General features: G+C 33.8%; 1 non-coding gene across 1 annotated transcript; it reads left to right on the plus strand.

Annotated features, from left to right (window-relative positions):
- The first annotated feature begins 2,630 nt into the window (after positions 1–2,630).
- LOC126971280 (5S ribosomal RNA) lies at positions 2,631–2,749 on the plus strand. Its single transcript, XR_007730888.1, has one exon. It is a non-coding gene; the product is annotated as a 5S ribosomal RNA (ribosomal RNA).
- Positions 2,750–16,984: the final 14,235 nt, after the last annotated feature.

The raw sequence follows: 16,984 nt of genomic DNA on the forward strand, positions 1-16,984 counted from the left end.
GATAACTACGTTTAAATTTTTAAATAAATTTTATTATACACTTACGACCGAGTAGTCCAGTCATTTAAGCTTAAATTAGGTAAGAATCTCGGAATTCGAGATACCCAGCTGTAAGTCTGTAAATACTTGTATATTGACACCCTAAAAGTTGTCTCAAAACCTACATATAGTAGGGTGTAAGCAACTATTAAATTTCAAGGTCAAAGGTCACCAAATTCGGTTTTTTGTGCTTTTTTTGGAAATATGTCATTTCCTATGGGTTTTTGCTATTGATATTTGTTATCAATATTGTAGGCTACAAAATTCTCTACAAATTTTATTTAAAAAAAAATTTATACGGTGAACCGTTTTCGAGATAGAGGGCGGAGAGCGCGCCATATATAGTTGACGAACTATCGATAAATCAATGATTATAAATATTTGTTAATTTTTCTTAAATATTATATTATATTTTATCATTTTCTTTCGCATTTGAGGAAGAAAATTGTTCGGCCCAGAGAAATATGCATTAAGTCAAGTCTACAAAACTTAATAAGTGCAGCTTTCAAATATTCCACCAACAAGTGCAGTTGCTCATCAACATTTCAACCGTGTATATTATCAATTTCTAACTTGGTTAGGGCATGATTTGGAACCTTAGGTATGGGGTTGGGCAATGCGAAACGATTTTATGGAGCCTATCATGACAATTTGACCACCTGCTCCAGAAGATTTGAAGAAGGATGCAGGAAAGCGGGCTTGCAATGCTCTTTAGCTTGTGGCCAATGTAAGTAATGGGCAAGCTTGTCTCAATGCTCTACCATATCAGAGCGACATTAACGAAGATGGAACCTTTGACCCCGAAATCATGGAAGAACTTGAGACAAATGTCGTTGAAGACGATAATGAAGACCAGTTTGAAATTTACCAGCAGCCAGAAGACGGCGATGAAGAGGAAGAAAATGATTAAAATTATAAATTTTAGTTTTTGTACCCTTTATTAATTTTTTTTACTTTCAATAAATATAAATGTATTGAATGATATTTTTTAATAAAATGATTAATTCATAATTTATTTGTTTTTTTTTTCATCATGTAAGAAGTTATTAATATTAATTATGTTAAAATTCAAATATAATTCCTATATATTCATTAACAATTCTGCAATTACATGGGCAGCTAAGTGTTGTTATATAAATTAATACTGAATAAAAAGTGGATAGGTTAGGAAAAAAATATAATATAATTTCTATATATAAAAATGAATTGTTGTTCGTTAGTCTCGCTAAAACTCGAGAACGGCTGTACCGATTTGGCTAATTTTGGTCTTGAATTATTTGTGGAAGTCCAGAGAAGGTTTAAAAGGTAAATAAATATGAAAATGCTCGGAATTACATAAAAACAACAATCTTGTTTTTCATTTGATGTGTCCCCCAGTCGTTCAGAAATCAAATTGAAAGAATAATTTAAAATGAATAACTAATTAGAATTTATATATTTCTAACTTTCTCAGGAGGTAAAAAATAAATTTTATATACAGAACAACGTCTGTCTGGTCAGCTAGTAGTTAATAAAAATTAAAAAATCAATCAATTATTATCGTTATATATATGGCGCGTTTTCGACCGGAGACACCGGTTGACCTGAAGTGATGCTGTGACCGCGCGGTCTCCGCCCTCTATCTCGAAAACGGTTCACCGTATAAAAAATTTTTTTTAAACAAAATTTGTAGAGAATTTTGTATTCTACAATATTGATACAAATACAAATAGCAAAAAACCCATAGGAACTGAGATATTTCCAAAAAAACCGCAAAAAGCCGATTTTTGGGAACTTTTACCTTGAAATTTAATAGTTGCTTACACAAAACCATATGTAGGTTTTGAGACAACTTTTAGGGTGTCAATATACAAGTATTTACAGACTTACAGCTGGGTATCTCGAATTCCGAGGTGAACTTACTATAATAACTGGACTACGAGTGAACACAGTCTAGTTTGACTTTGTATTTCAAATTTAAGTAACTTAATCTTTGTATGAATACAATATCTTATGTGGCCCGACCGCATAGTTTTGTGTGATCACTTTTGACGAAAAGATGAAGTGCACTCACAAATGCGATTGAGTTGGAAAAAGTGACACCTATTTACTCAGTATTGAACTATTATGTTAATAGTGTAGTGTACCGGCATTATAAATAGTTTGCTCTTGGTTGTAGCAATGTTACAAAACTGGTTTACTAGATGGCGGTTTTGTCAACTATTTTATAGCTGTTTTCAACATCCTAACAAAACTGTATACCTTATACCTACTCAGATTTCAGTATTGACCACTACTAATACGTGGTTACCACCAAAAGTCCCAAATTAGTAGTTCACCGTGTGTTAATAATAATATTAATTAAAGCCATCACAAGACTTAAATATAAAATTCTGAGTAAATAGTTGTCGCTCTTTCCAACTCAACCCCACATGTGAGTGCACTTCATCTTTTCGTCAATTGTGATCACAAAAAACTATGCAGTCGTGCCATATAAGATATTGTATTCATACAAAGATTAATTAAATTTGAAATACAAAGGCAAACTAGACTGTGTTTACTCGGTCATAAGTATATAATAAAATTTATTCAAAAATTTAAACAAAACCGTCGCCAACGTCCATACCACGTTGAATACACCGGTTCTCGTCCGATCACCGAAGTTAAGCAACGTCGGGCGCGGTCAGTACTTAGATGGGTGACCGCTTGGGAACACCGCGTGATGTTGACTTTTTTGATACTGTAGTACAGACGATTGTCGGTACGTCGCTTACTAGGTAACCGAGTAGAATTAGCAACAATTTTTTTTTGCTATTAGTTTGACGAATAATAACACTGTTTTGTTGTTTAGTATTTATTAACTGAGAACCTTATAAATTTATATTTTAAAAATATGTTCTGAACTATAACACCCATAGTTTCCTAAATTGTATAAATATCACACTAAGATTTTTTTGTGTATAAAGTACGTCACCGATAGATCTCAACGAGAGCTGACGTTTAAAATAAAAATAGGTAATATTTTTTCTAAAACAACTTGCCATCTACAATTAATTGGTCTTTTTCTTTTCCCACGTTCGTACATCCTACATCGTGACATCCTTGGACACTTCTCCTTTTCACTTTTATTGTGGTGACGAGCCCGTTTTTCTAAGTATTTAATTATAACTAGCCTTGAGTCATTTATCATTGTACCGTTTGGTGTCGAGACACTTGGCCCGTGGGGTGAGGCCCAGAGGCGCGGAGAATGTACAAAGTACTACCTTCGTGCCTCAATTTAGCTTCTGGAAACCTAAGCGCTGGCAGCTATTTCGGTCAACAGATCAGCCTAGCTATCCAACGCGAAATGCTGCCAGTTTTCTTCATACGCTTCCACGTAATGATAGTTTTAATTTTATGTAGTCATAGTATTGTAAATATAGTTATAAGATTTGTTTTGTATGAATAAATACATATTGCTAGCCTTGTGTAGCTTATATCTGCTATTCTTAAACTTCAGTCTCATTTCTATATGCTGGTATGTGTCTAGTGATAGGTTGGTTAAAGACCCTATTCATCACCGGGAGGCATACAAGGACGTAATAACACGTTTGCATGTATGGTGGTCATCGGTGGGTGGCGGGTGGTGGTCTTTCTGACTGTGACGGCTGTTACATAAGAGAAAGCCGGACACAGCGCACAGCGGGCACGGACCGGCGCGCCGTGTGTACCTACTTTATTATGACGCGGTACAATCAACTACAAAATACAAACATTAAATATTTATATATCTTTGTCAATAATACACTACAAACTGCTTTGGTTAATACATTTTTATAAGCTACCAATTATAGAACTTTCATCCCATTTTTCACCCCACACAGGTCTAAATTTTAAAAACGCTAGAACAAATATTTATATATTTCTTATCAAGTGCCTATATACAATGTTATCTTCGATAATGACGAACTGTCATACAAATTTCCATTATATATTCCCCCTATTTTAACACCGCCAAGGTCTTGTCTATTTCTGTAACAAATTTCATCAAAATCAGGTCAGTGGTTTAGGCGTGAAAGCGTAACAAACAAACTTACTTTATTGTCACAAAACAAAAACTTACATTCAAATTTTTATAATATTAGTAGGGATATACAAGATGAAACTAAATGGGTATACTATGCTTTGAACCAGACATTCCTTAGGTCATCTCTAATGACTATGTGAAGTCAGAAATGAATTAGCATTATAATTTTATACAATATTTAAACTGCTAAGTTTTCGCAAAAAGTATGATTCCCTCAACCCTAATCAGCTGTTTTTTTGAACTCTCTTTGACCTTAAACAGATGAAAAACGTAGATGTGACATAATATCAGATAATAGTAAAATGCCTACGATTCATTGCAGCTGTAAAGCAATTTGTCTTCTCATTTTGCCATGAAGACAAAGATATTTTGTATGTGCATTTGCTTTAGCTGACATTGAAAATACTTCTAAATTTGTATTTACTGTAGTTATGTATTAACCAATAAAGATTTTTTTAATTCTAATCTTATTATGAAACTATGTTATGTTAGTATTTACTCTGATTTCCGCGAGTGTTACAAATTTAAATAAAACACGTTTAAAAGATAAAAACTAGTGTAATTGTAACCGTGTTTTTACATTTTGTGTTTTTTGTTTTTTTCAATATGTTAGGTTGAAAAGATCGGCCTGTCTGCGTTAATACTCTTTGAATTGTGCTTTGAAACACGATATTTACTGCTCTGTGTGTGTATAAATGTCTATTCTAAAGGCATATAAACATACTTCAATGTAGAATTATTTGAAGTTTTCTTCAAGTTACATTGAAAATATTTCCAAATATGTAATTGTAGATTATGGGTACCACAACGGCACCTTTTGCTGCCGTGAAGCAAAAATGTGTAAGCATTATTATGGTTTGGTCTGAATGGCACTGTAGCTGTTCTTATTACTGGGCAAATGAGTCTTGACATTTTAATTCAAAAATGTTTTATCCAATAAAGATAATTCTAATAGACTCCTATAAAGAAATTGTTCTTCACGGAATTTTTTTGTCAAATATGGATATCTTTGACCATCCTCGTATTAATAATATGTACTCCATTCCCGGACCTGGTTTTGTACCCGGCCTGGGTATGGAATGGGGCAGTTATTGAGTTTTTCGTAGGAAATTTCTCACTAGCAGCCAATAGTTCAGAAATGTAGATGCTCGCCCCCTATTACGTAGGAATTAAACATAGTGAAACGTGGGTGGAAAAAATACACCTCTAACCCCTCAGGAATACAGACGCGAAACTGTGTAATGTTATGTAATTTCTTATTTTGTTTATTGGTTTCAATAACAGGAAGTAAAAAATGAATGAATAATAACATAGACACAAGCCACATTTCATGTAGTGTGCATACTCCTTAATCATAGATTATTGTTTATGTTTAAGTCAATAGGTAGGTGACCTCATTCTGTTTATAAACAAAGGCCCCGCCTAAAACTGGCAGTCTCTTTAAATTTAGGGTTGTCTAAGAAAAGAAATTGAAAAATAATATTTTTATTTCGTAGGGAAGTCTTTTTCTTTTTTTTTATTTATTTATTAAAACTTAAACATCACCATACTATTGCATATGACCCAAATAACGTACCATTGAAGGGGTGTTATACCCTTTCTGATTTACGTTGTATTATACGTACATCTTATGCGTGTAATGGATAAAATCAGTTTTTTATTCAGAAAACCATATCATATTCAATACTTTATTGATATAAATGTGATTTACTTTGAATCAAAATAACTAGTACTTATCACTTCTATTTTTACAAATTACCACGAAAAAGCGCAGCATATATTTCGTAAGATATGACTGATGTTCACTGTGTCTGGAACCATACGATCCCAAACGTTCCGTAACCCGAACAAGACGTATGTTCAAACAAAATCTTAGATTAAGTATTGGTCACCGCTGCGCTCCAACTAGATACCGCACTACCTAAGAACAATAGGTTTTTTTATTACGGCAACTATTAGATGCTTGTGTGCGTGGCTTCTTGACACGCAATTGCATCTTTCAAATATTTGTAACGCTTCGTGTTATTTTACACTGAAATTACTAAATACTTATTACTATGTGATCCCAGAGTCTTTCTTATTTCTTATTCTTCGTAGTATTTCTTATATTTACAAAGTTTTCCTACGTATTTTAGTTTCAATAATTAGCAAAGTATAACAGAACATGTGGCACGTCAACGTCACACATTCTCGAAGACTAGCTCAAGTACGCCAACTTGGGCGTAGTATTAGTTGCTGAATTTTGCGACTACGCCTACAGTATCTAGTTGGAGCGCAGAGGAGATCAATCCTTTATCTAAGACAAAAATGTTATTCTTACCAAACATCTTGCATCATCCATCTTCATCAAACTTGCATAAGCCAATAGAAAGTGTTATATTAGTGTAATACTCGCGTTAATTAAATGGTATCACTTTATTTTATTATTATTTATATTTATTTCACGTACTATTACAATATTCACATAATAATAATTTTTTTCTTTTATTTGTTTACTGTTTGCGGAGATTGATATTATACCGTACTGAACTCATAATGCTTTTTAGTTTTTTTTATACTTTTTACGTTAATGTGGCTTAGTTAGTTAGGTGAACTGTTTGAGTATGACTAGGTTATGAGATATATTTATGGCATAAACAATTTTATGGGCGCCTTAATTTGTGTAATTTTGCTATACGATTATATTTTAATAATTTTGATATACGATTTTTGACACGAATGTACCTCATTTCTTGTACACACTTTGTACAAACAATTACCTATATTAAAATACCAATGTAATAATACAACTCTCTTACCACAACAACGTTTGTGAGCAATTCATTTCGGTCAGTACATATTTTTATATTGTGAAGGAATTGAATTTTTAAATGTCTCAGTATTTTCGTATCGGTTACCTGGTGTTAAGTGATCACCACCGCCCACATTCTCTTACAACACCAGAGGAATCACAGGAGCGTTGCCGGCCTTAAGGAAGTAGTGCATTTTTTATGGTATCCATGACGTGTCGTCCCGGAAACACTGCAATAGGAAGCTCACTCCTCAGCTTAGTTTTACTTTGAAGAAAGTTGATTTAAAGATTTTAAATTTGAATGAATTAACTAACACATGTTTAAAGGATGTTATAATATCTCTGTTTCTACTGACATACTATGGGATCATAAGAACTTATTTGAAACAAACTTTTTATTATATTTTATTCATTTTTATTATTTGGTGGTTCTATTAAATTTAATAAAACCTTTTTTATTTTTTACAGCTCGACTTCCTTGGTTTTTAATTAATTAATTTTTGGAAATAAAGGTATTAAAGTAAGAAGAAAAGCTAAAATTCTAAAACATATAAAAACAATTGATTTTGTAACGGTGTTTGAAATTAATAAATCGAGATAACATCTCAACTCTTATTCTTACTCTAAAATCTAGAGAAAAAAGGAAATATAGTAAGTACAGCCTATAATATAAGCCAAATCGTATTATGTAATTTATTTAGTGTTCCTGCTTAACTTACCTGTGTACACAGTTCCATAATATATTATAGCACCGGCCTTTAAATTGGGAGTCTAGGCTTGGAGTCTACGATTGGAGGATATTGTTATTGTTATCAAACATATCGTGTTATTGACTTTCATTCAACATCCTAACATTCCATTTTCGAGATTATAAACTCATTTAGATATCAACATCCTAACCCGAATACTGAAACATCCTCTTAAGGCGCGGACTGACTAGGATTCTAAACGCTACAAGCAACCGTACAATATTTGTGTTGTTCATGTGACTAAGCTGCGAATGGGCATTTATTTTACGGATTTTCTTTTGTTTATTTAAAATTTACATATTGTGAAAATTGGGTTTAAGTTTTAGAAAAGTACTAATTCTATTAAATTCTTTAAAGAAAGAATGTCGTTGTAGCTGAAAATTCGGAGATTTTTGACTCCAAACTTTATTTTTGGGAAGGAACTTCCATTTTTTTTTTTTGGATATTTCAAATTATATATAAATATTCTATTCTCTTCAAAATTTTCTTAAAGTCCTTCATTGTGCACTGTATTTGTTTACGTTGGAATATTTTCATTGCGTTATGTTGTAATCGACTCTCTAAGAAACCAATTTTTGTGGATATTGAGGTATGACCGCGCCTTAATAAATTTCTCTCATTTGTTGTTATAAGCGATTATTATTATATTAGTCGATTTTGTAGGTAGGTGTTTCATTGGGCCGTATAATGTACTTCTACAACAGGATACAAAAAAAGTACCAACAAACGAGATGTTGTGAAATTTAAAAGTAGTATTTTCCTTGATTAAAATAAGGTAACATATGCGCCCAAACCTAATGTAGATTAACACGCTTTTCTGTTCTTGAAAAGAAAAATATTTACTTCATATAAATATTTTATTTAAATAAATATATAAATAAAATAAAACTTGTTTATATCTTATACAAAAAGTACTTAAAAACTAGGGGAAGGTGTCTCCCATTAATAATCCTTCTTATCGCCTTTGCGCCTTGCCATCTGCCCATTAAAATGCAGTGCCTGTCAGGATTAAAAAACATAAGATTTTAAATCTCATTTTGCCAGGAATTTCACTGCTTCACAGTAGAAATAGGCGCCGTTGTGGTACCCAAAATCTAGCCCGCATCCTGTGCTAGTTTTTTACAATCATTTGTTTTTTTTTATAAGCTATCCGTGGAAAATCTGCGCTTTTAAAAGTACATTGTTTTAATAAGAGTATGTTGTGTTCGTTCAAGTTCAAGTCATTTATATATATTAAAAATAGGATAACAACGCTGCCCTGTGGCACTCTGTACGATACTGACTCGTATTCGCCACCTAGTATTACTTTTTGCTTACGTTCAGAAAGATACTAACTGAATAGGTGTAGCTACGTTCCTCTAATACCAATGGCTTCTATTGTATGTATAAGAATGGGGAGAGACGGTGTCAAAAGCTTTCTTGAGATCTAGAAAAACTGAAATAGACACATTTTTACGTATGTCAACTTAAAGGATAGTTAAAATTACTTTTAAAAACCCACTGAATTTCTTACGACCGTTTTTATCAGGTCTGTTTTTGTCAAAAACGTTAATAAGGTAAAATTTTTAATAAAAGTATTTATAGTAAATTACAATACCTATACACTTTTGTACGTATTGAGAAAAACGTACAAAGACGTACTTACAGGTAGTTCTATTTCCCAATACAGCGATCGCCATTGCTACATTTGCGAAACTTTTCGCCTTGTAATAATTAGCGATGCACTAGGCAATTGAGCTGACTATTAGAGCATTTCCACATAAAATTGTGCGGGCTATATCCATAGACTCGTCAACAGATTGTTGTCGGGGACCCAGTGCTCTGTGAACGGCTGGATCACTTGGCGTTGCGTAGAGATGTCGCTTCATTGTGTGTCTTCTACCGCATATATCAGGGGGAGTGCTCCGAAGAGCTGTTTAACCTGATTACTGCCGCCGAATTCCACCTTCGCACGACACGCCACAAGTTAGGATATCATCCGCACCAACTGGATATGTGGCGATCCTCCACAGTGCGGTTTTCAAGGAGCTTTCTTCCTCGTACTACAAAGCTGTGGAATGAGCTTCCTAGTGCGGTGTTTCCGGGACGATACGACATGGGTACCTTCAAAAAAAGCGCGTACACCTTCCTTAAGGGCCGGCAACGCTCTTGTGATTCCTCTGGTATTGCAAGAGAATGTGGGCGGCGGTGATTACTTAACACCAGGTGACCCGTACGCTCGTTCGTCCTCCTTTTTCATAATAAAAAACAGATGTCAAACTCTCGCTGAATGGCGATTAGGTCACCTAATTGTGCTACCATAATTTTTATCTACAATTTTTTTTATTTATTGTCCAATAAAGTGTTTCCATTCATTTATGAATAACACAATAATTTTATTTATATTTTATGTTTGCTATTTGAGTTTCGGTTAAGAGTACCAAAAGTAAGACAAAAAATTAACATGGTATTTAAATAGGAAAAGCCATGACAGCTACAGGAGTAATTAAGATCCGTAGTTTATTTCTTTCCAGAGAAGTCTCCCGACAGGTATTCTGTTTTAAACGTAGGACAAAATAAAGCTCGCATTGAACGTGAGAAGTTATATTATACGACTAGTCTAAATAGCTCCCCAAATTTTTAGACATAGGCGTATTCAATATAGTTAATCAAACTATGAAACAACCTTGTCTTAGCAGTGGTTTCCAGCTTCTCTTGACAAGCACGCTTATTCTGTTTGTTCATATTAGTATCTAAAATCTAAGCTTCATATCAGCTCTTCTCATAAAAACAACAGCATTGTGATGATTGTAAAATTAAAAAAAATGATTAAAAATTCTTTCTAAAGACTAATTTATATAAATATTGATTTTTATCTTTGGTATGTAAGTATGTAGGTCATAATAGATGATTTGGCACGCTGTTTATGCCTTCACGAATGTTGATGCACATAATATAAATATGAATTTATGGCAAACTTTGAATTGCCGCGAGTGAGGCACAAACGTTGCGGCACCGCAGGCAGTGTGATACAGCATTGAGCAACTAAATTATTAATTGGATGTTTGTTAATACTAGTTCCCACGAAGAGAATGTCAGTTAAATTGTTAAATATTCACTGTTTCATGTCACTAACATGCGAAGTCTATTATTTGGGCCCTGTACAAGGCACGGTCCCTACATCGTAGTCAAAAAATGTATGTTGTAATCATCCAGACATTATCTTATATCTTTAAGCGAGCAATTCTTGTATATATATATATATATATATATATATATATATATAATCTGAATCTCGGAAACGGCTCCAACGATTTTCATAAAATTAAGTATGCAGGGGATTTCGGGGGTGATAAATCGATCTAGCTAGGTTTCAATTAAAAAAAAATGGTTTTATCCATGTTTCAATGAGAAACAGCTACAATAACATTAGAATACAAAGGTAAATTTCGCCACTATATACAAGACTATTATAGCTCAGATGGGACATTGGGTGATCCGGAAAGCAGAAGACCCCGCTTTGAATCCAGATGTCCTATTAGTTTTTTTTTGTTCAAGTTTTGTACATTCTTAAAAATCCGAGCAAGGCTCGATCGTCCGGATATTTATCATTAATATAAGGAAGAGGAAGATGAACCGCTATGTCACCAGATTGATTCTGATTCTCTTAATGATACTGTTTCTACTATATTGCAACGCCAGAAGAATAACAAGTTACCAGTGGCTTATGCCACACACCACAAGTTGGTTTAAGTTCGCCATATAAATTAACTCCACAACATAGTGGACATTTTTGGGTGAATGTGGAGTGAACTCGTAAGGGTATTATTATATCTAGTCTGTTATAGTAAATAGTTGTATGTTCAAGTTTTTTGTATTTTTTTGTATTAACGTATTATTTCTAATGTACATATTTTTTTGTTTTTGTAATGTAATTATATAATAATATTGAATGATTAGTTTAAGATTGATTTGCTAGTTGTTGGCATATATTGTTCCTGTTTGTTTGTAACTGTCACATTAGGTCTCCTAATGAGAGTTGTGTGGTAAATAAATAAATAAATAAAGGTAATATTTTAAGAATTCCACACCCGAAGCTGAAACCTATTGACACTTCCAAATAGTTCATAGTGCTATTAAAATTTATCTTGTACAATGGAACCATTATGAAAGATAACTTGTGTTAACGGATACGGGCTATTACGTACCTGATCGTCGGCACTTCTATTATAGGCCGTATTCGCATTAGACGATAACGGTCACGACTCGTCACCGATATATCGTCTGCTCGGACGACAACGATATCATGCGTTGATGTGAATCGAGAGTCTATGCGATATAAAAGGTACCAATTTGGTTAAGCTTTCCAACGTCGTCGCTGTTCAGACGTTATCTATAAATAAATTTAAATGTTTTACTAAAAAATTGCTCTCAAATTCCATTGTCTTACTACTCGACAGCTGAATATCTAAAATATAGGACAGCCTGGGATTAGGTTATGATAATTTTATAATAATAACTATGACAGTACAATGTTGAATATTTTATTGAACAGTTTCTTGTGCCGTTTCTTTTCTCTCAGAGTCAAAAAGAATCCTAAAGGAATTAATTATGAGAAAATAAATGCCTTTTTATGCCTTTAACAGAGATATTTGGTTTTGGACATTAGTAAACTGTGCAACAGTTAGATTAAGAAATGGTCTCCGCTGCGCTCCAACTAGATACCTCACTACCTAAGAACAATATTTTTTTGATTACGGTAACTATTAGATGCTTTTGTTCGTGGCATCTTGACACTCAATGACATATATAAAATTTTGTTACATACGCTTAGTTTTATACTTACTGATGTAATGTGACCCCAGTGTCTTTCTCATTTTGTAGTATTATTTTTACCATGTTTTACTACGCAACCCAGCACCTTAGTTTCAATTATTAACAAAACTAAACAGAACATGTGGCACGTCAACGTCCCAAATTGTTCGAGATTGGCTTGAGTACGCCCACTTGGGCGTAGTATTAGCTACCGCACTTCACGACGTCGCCTGCGATATCTAGTTTGAGCGCAGCGGAGACCAATCCTTAATCTTAAGGTGTAACAGTTCTTAAGAGAATTATAAAAGTGTCAGCCCCACGATATCGTATCGTTACTGTTATCGCTCATTATAAATACGCTTAATCCCTTTCGACAGTATAATGTCTGGTGAGATTAAGGTTATTTCGATCCCGGGCATTTTTTCTATAATTTTTTATATAACATGTGTAGTCGTGGGAATATTCCATACCTAAAATAATGGGAATGGACTCTCAAAATGATAATATTATTATTATGAGATCTTTCAAGTAACAGTAATCACACCAATCCTTACGGTATTATGATATACAATTACGCGATAATATTTTGTATCCATGTAGGTCGTAGAATATCTCGAATTGCTTTTTATTTAATTTAATCATTTATTGTTACCCTGACAAGTTTGTTTATATCAGGACTCACCGAGATATATTAAAGCTTCTTTGACAAAGAAAAAAAAGGGCGATTAGGGCCATCTATTTAATCTGAATTCTAGAGAATCCCTTAGAAATCACTATAAACACATTGGTATTCTAACAATAGTATGCCAATTAATTTTTTAATAAAATATGGATGGCTTATAATAGAAAGAATGAACACATACAAAATAAAGACATACATTCCATCAATCTATCTGCTTATATATAAAAGAGAATGTATGGTTGTATGTTCCCTAATAACTCCTAAACTATTCCACCGATCTCAATGAAATCTTTTGTAATAGATTCGTTGAAGCTTTATGAAGGTTTACATATATAATTTATATGGCAAAACAACGTTTGCCAGGTCAGCTAGTACAAGAAATAAAAATGAAATATCAACTCCAAAAACGAGACTCTGTAAAATACAAAACTCATTTGTATGTCTCAGTGTAACAGTTCTTTAATAAAATTCCAAATAATATTACATCTCTAACTCCTACACTAAAAAATATAAAAAGACTCGCCTATTATTCAAAAAGTCTAATATACGATTAAAGAATATGTAGACGATAAAGAAGTATTGAAAATAGATGCCCCTGGTCTTGATTGTGTAATCTCATTAATGTAATATGAATATTATATTATCATATTCTTTTGGTTTGTATAAAATCTACTGAAATTTGCATTATATAGAATCGCTTAGTAGGCTTGCTTTGTAAGCATTGTTTTATAATTTTGTAGTTATCATGTGTATGCTATAACATGGTTGGTCATATTCACTAAAATGAAGTTGCGTGCGGCGGCGTCGTGTGCTGGGTCATCTCCTTCCCTCAAATATGGCTGATCTATGCGTCAACTCGTGAACAGGTGCTGCTTGTGGAGCCAGGTATTTTATAGTTTAAAAATCAGTGTATTTGTTGGATATGCGATTACTAATTATGACAGTAATCACGACCATCATGTTCACGAAACATCCTTACACAAACAATGAATTCAAGCTCTAAATGTTGATGCATCCAATATACAATAATTTATATTTATACAGTTTATTCTTTATTACCAGTGGGAGGCTCTATTGCACCAGTGGGAGGCTCCATTGCACAGGATGCCGGCTAGATTATGGGTACCACAACGGTGCCACATTTCTGCCGTAAAGCAGTAATGTGTAAGCATTACTGTGTTTTAGTCTGAAGGGCGCCGTAGCTAGTGAAATTACTGGGCAAATGAGACTGAACATCTTATGTCTCAAGGTGACGAGCGCAATTGTAGTGCCGCTCAGAATTTTTGAATTTTTCAAGAATCCTGAGCGGCACTGCATTGTACAGGCAGGGCGTATCAATTACCATCAGCTGAACGTCCTGCTCGTCTCGTCTCTTATTATCATAAAAAAAATACTTTTTATTAAATATTTGCTATTTAAAACGCTTTTAAATAACACAATTTACATGTTGGATGCAGTGCCTTACAATCAAATTTGTCTTGTATGTTACAGCCATTATAAAACACTCTTATTGATTGAAAAGAGTGGCCGTTGAGGTTCTTGTATGTTCAGTAATTAAGCGACTTAAAAAAAGGAGGAGGTTCTCAATTCATCGGTTTTTTTTTTATGTTTGTTACCTCAAAACTTTCGACTGGGTGATCCGACTTTGATAATTCTTTTTTTATTTGAAAGCTGGTGCTTCCCGTGTGGTCCCATGGTCCAGATCTGACAATGGCATCCATGAAATTTATCATTAAATTTGCTATACATACGTATAGCAAATTGGATGATAAATTTACGAATAACTCAATATTGCGCCAACCGATTTTTTTTATTGGACAGGATATACTTCAAAGATAGTTTGGTGAGAGTTTGGTCAGGTTCTGATTACGGAATCCATAGCAAAGTAACGGAACTCTTCAATTAAGCGCTTACATTCATTGCTGCATTGAAAAATTTAGTATAACTGCACATATTTAGACGATAACAACTCGGTAGTGTACTTCAAATTCACTAAAAATCTAAAAAAAAAATATTATTACGTATTTTTATACAATCTACACTGGCCTTCAAATGTAAGTATCACACTTTTAAAATTCGGATAACGTTTTAAGTTCACAAGATATACTTTCGAAATAAAAAGGACTCCAAAGAGAATTTAATTTTGTACATACCTTCTTTTAAGAATTGGCTGAAAAAAAACTTCAAAAACAAAACCATTCCTTTTTCAAAGTGGACGTTTCCGAATTCGAATTTTACCATTCACATTTTTCTTTCTGTTTTAAATTTTTTTCAAGATCGATGGGTCTTGTTTTAAAAATTTATGCTAGAAAGCACATAACATTTATTTATCATGCCTCTTTCAGTTGAAGAATGTGCTAGGATGGCTTTTCTGGAACTAGGCATCAGTATGCGTCGCACTGCAAGAATGGTGGGTGTGACGGTACGAACGGTCCAGACGGTAAAGCGAAGGTACGAAGAGACTGGACACCATCTGAGGAGACCATGTAATGGCAGACCCAGGTGTACCAGTGCCCGAGAAGATCGTTATATTAATTCCATTGTGTTAAGAAATCGCCACCAAAAATGCAGTTGAAGTCCAGCAACAGCTACTTCAGACCCGGAGGGACTTTATTAGTGACAGTACAATGAGAAGAAGACTTGCTGAAGCAAATTTGAAACCCCGAAGACCAGCGAGTGGCCCAAAACTCGAGAAACAGTATCGAGTAGCGAGACTGCGATACGCCCGTGAACACATGCAGTGGGATGAAGAAGAATGGTCAAGAATTTTGTTTGCAGATGAGTCTCGATTCTCCCTTTACACTTCTGATGGAAGGCGAAGTGTTTACAGGCGACCTGGTGAGCGATACCTTCAAGCCTGCATATCAGAAAGAGTCCAATACGATGGAGGCAGTGTACATGTATGGGCTGGAATATCTTAAGAAGGTCACACAGAGCTAGTAGCCATAGAAAATGGCACCCTCACTGGGCAAAGATATGCTCAAGAGATTCTCAATGAGTATGCAGGGCCGTATTTAGCAAATATGGGTGATGGATCGATGCTGATGCATGATAATGCCCGGCCACACACGGCTCATATCGTACAAGAGTATATATTATATATTATATTATATATATTATATATATTATATATATTATATACATATAGTATATTCAGGAGGTCGGTATCAGCGTGATGGCTTGGCAGAAATCGCAGACCACCACCTACTATCCTCAGGGCACTAAAGCAGGCTTTGGTAGAAGAATGGGAGAATATTCCCCAACATCGGCTCCGAAACCTAGTGTTCAGTATGCCAAACCGGCTCGAAGCTGTAATCAGAGCTTGAGGAGGCAATACCAGTTATTAAAAATTAAATAACATGTAATACATTTTAGTTGATTTTTTTTACACTAAACTAAAAATGTCTATTTTCATTGTTTTATCTTTTTTAAGTTAAAAATGTTACTAATGTATAATTTTAGTTTCTAAGAATTAAATCCTATAAAATTTGTAACAAAACGTTTTTAATCTTAAATCTCTACCTTCTATAGTTATGAAAAAAATTTAATTTGAAAAGTGTGATACTTACTTTTGCAGGCCAATGTAATTCTAGTTACGATTATTGTGATTTTTGGAGTCGGTGTCATCCAAGATAGGCTTGTAACTACATACATAGTTATAGGTGAGATGTGCTTGAGTCGTGAGGAGGTGAGAGGCGAGAGCGGGTCGCGGCGGAAAGACACCGATTCCAAAAATTACAATAATCGTAACTAGAATCATATTGTATAAAAATGCGCAATTATTTTTATACTTTTTAGTGCATATTATATCTGTTGTTTTGGAATAGTGTTTTTGAAGTCGGTTGTTTTTTTGTTAATTTTTTTTTATTTAAAAGAAATATTTA

This window comes from Leptidea sinapis, chromosome 1 (genome assembly GCF_905404315.1).
Source record: "Leptidea sinapis chromosome 1, ilLepSina1.1, whole genome shotgun sequence".
NCBI classification, from domain to species: Eukaryota; Metazoa; Arthropoda; class Insecta; order Lepidoptera; family Pieridae; genus Leptidea; species Leptidea sinapis.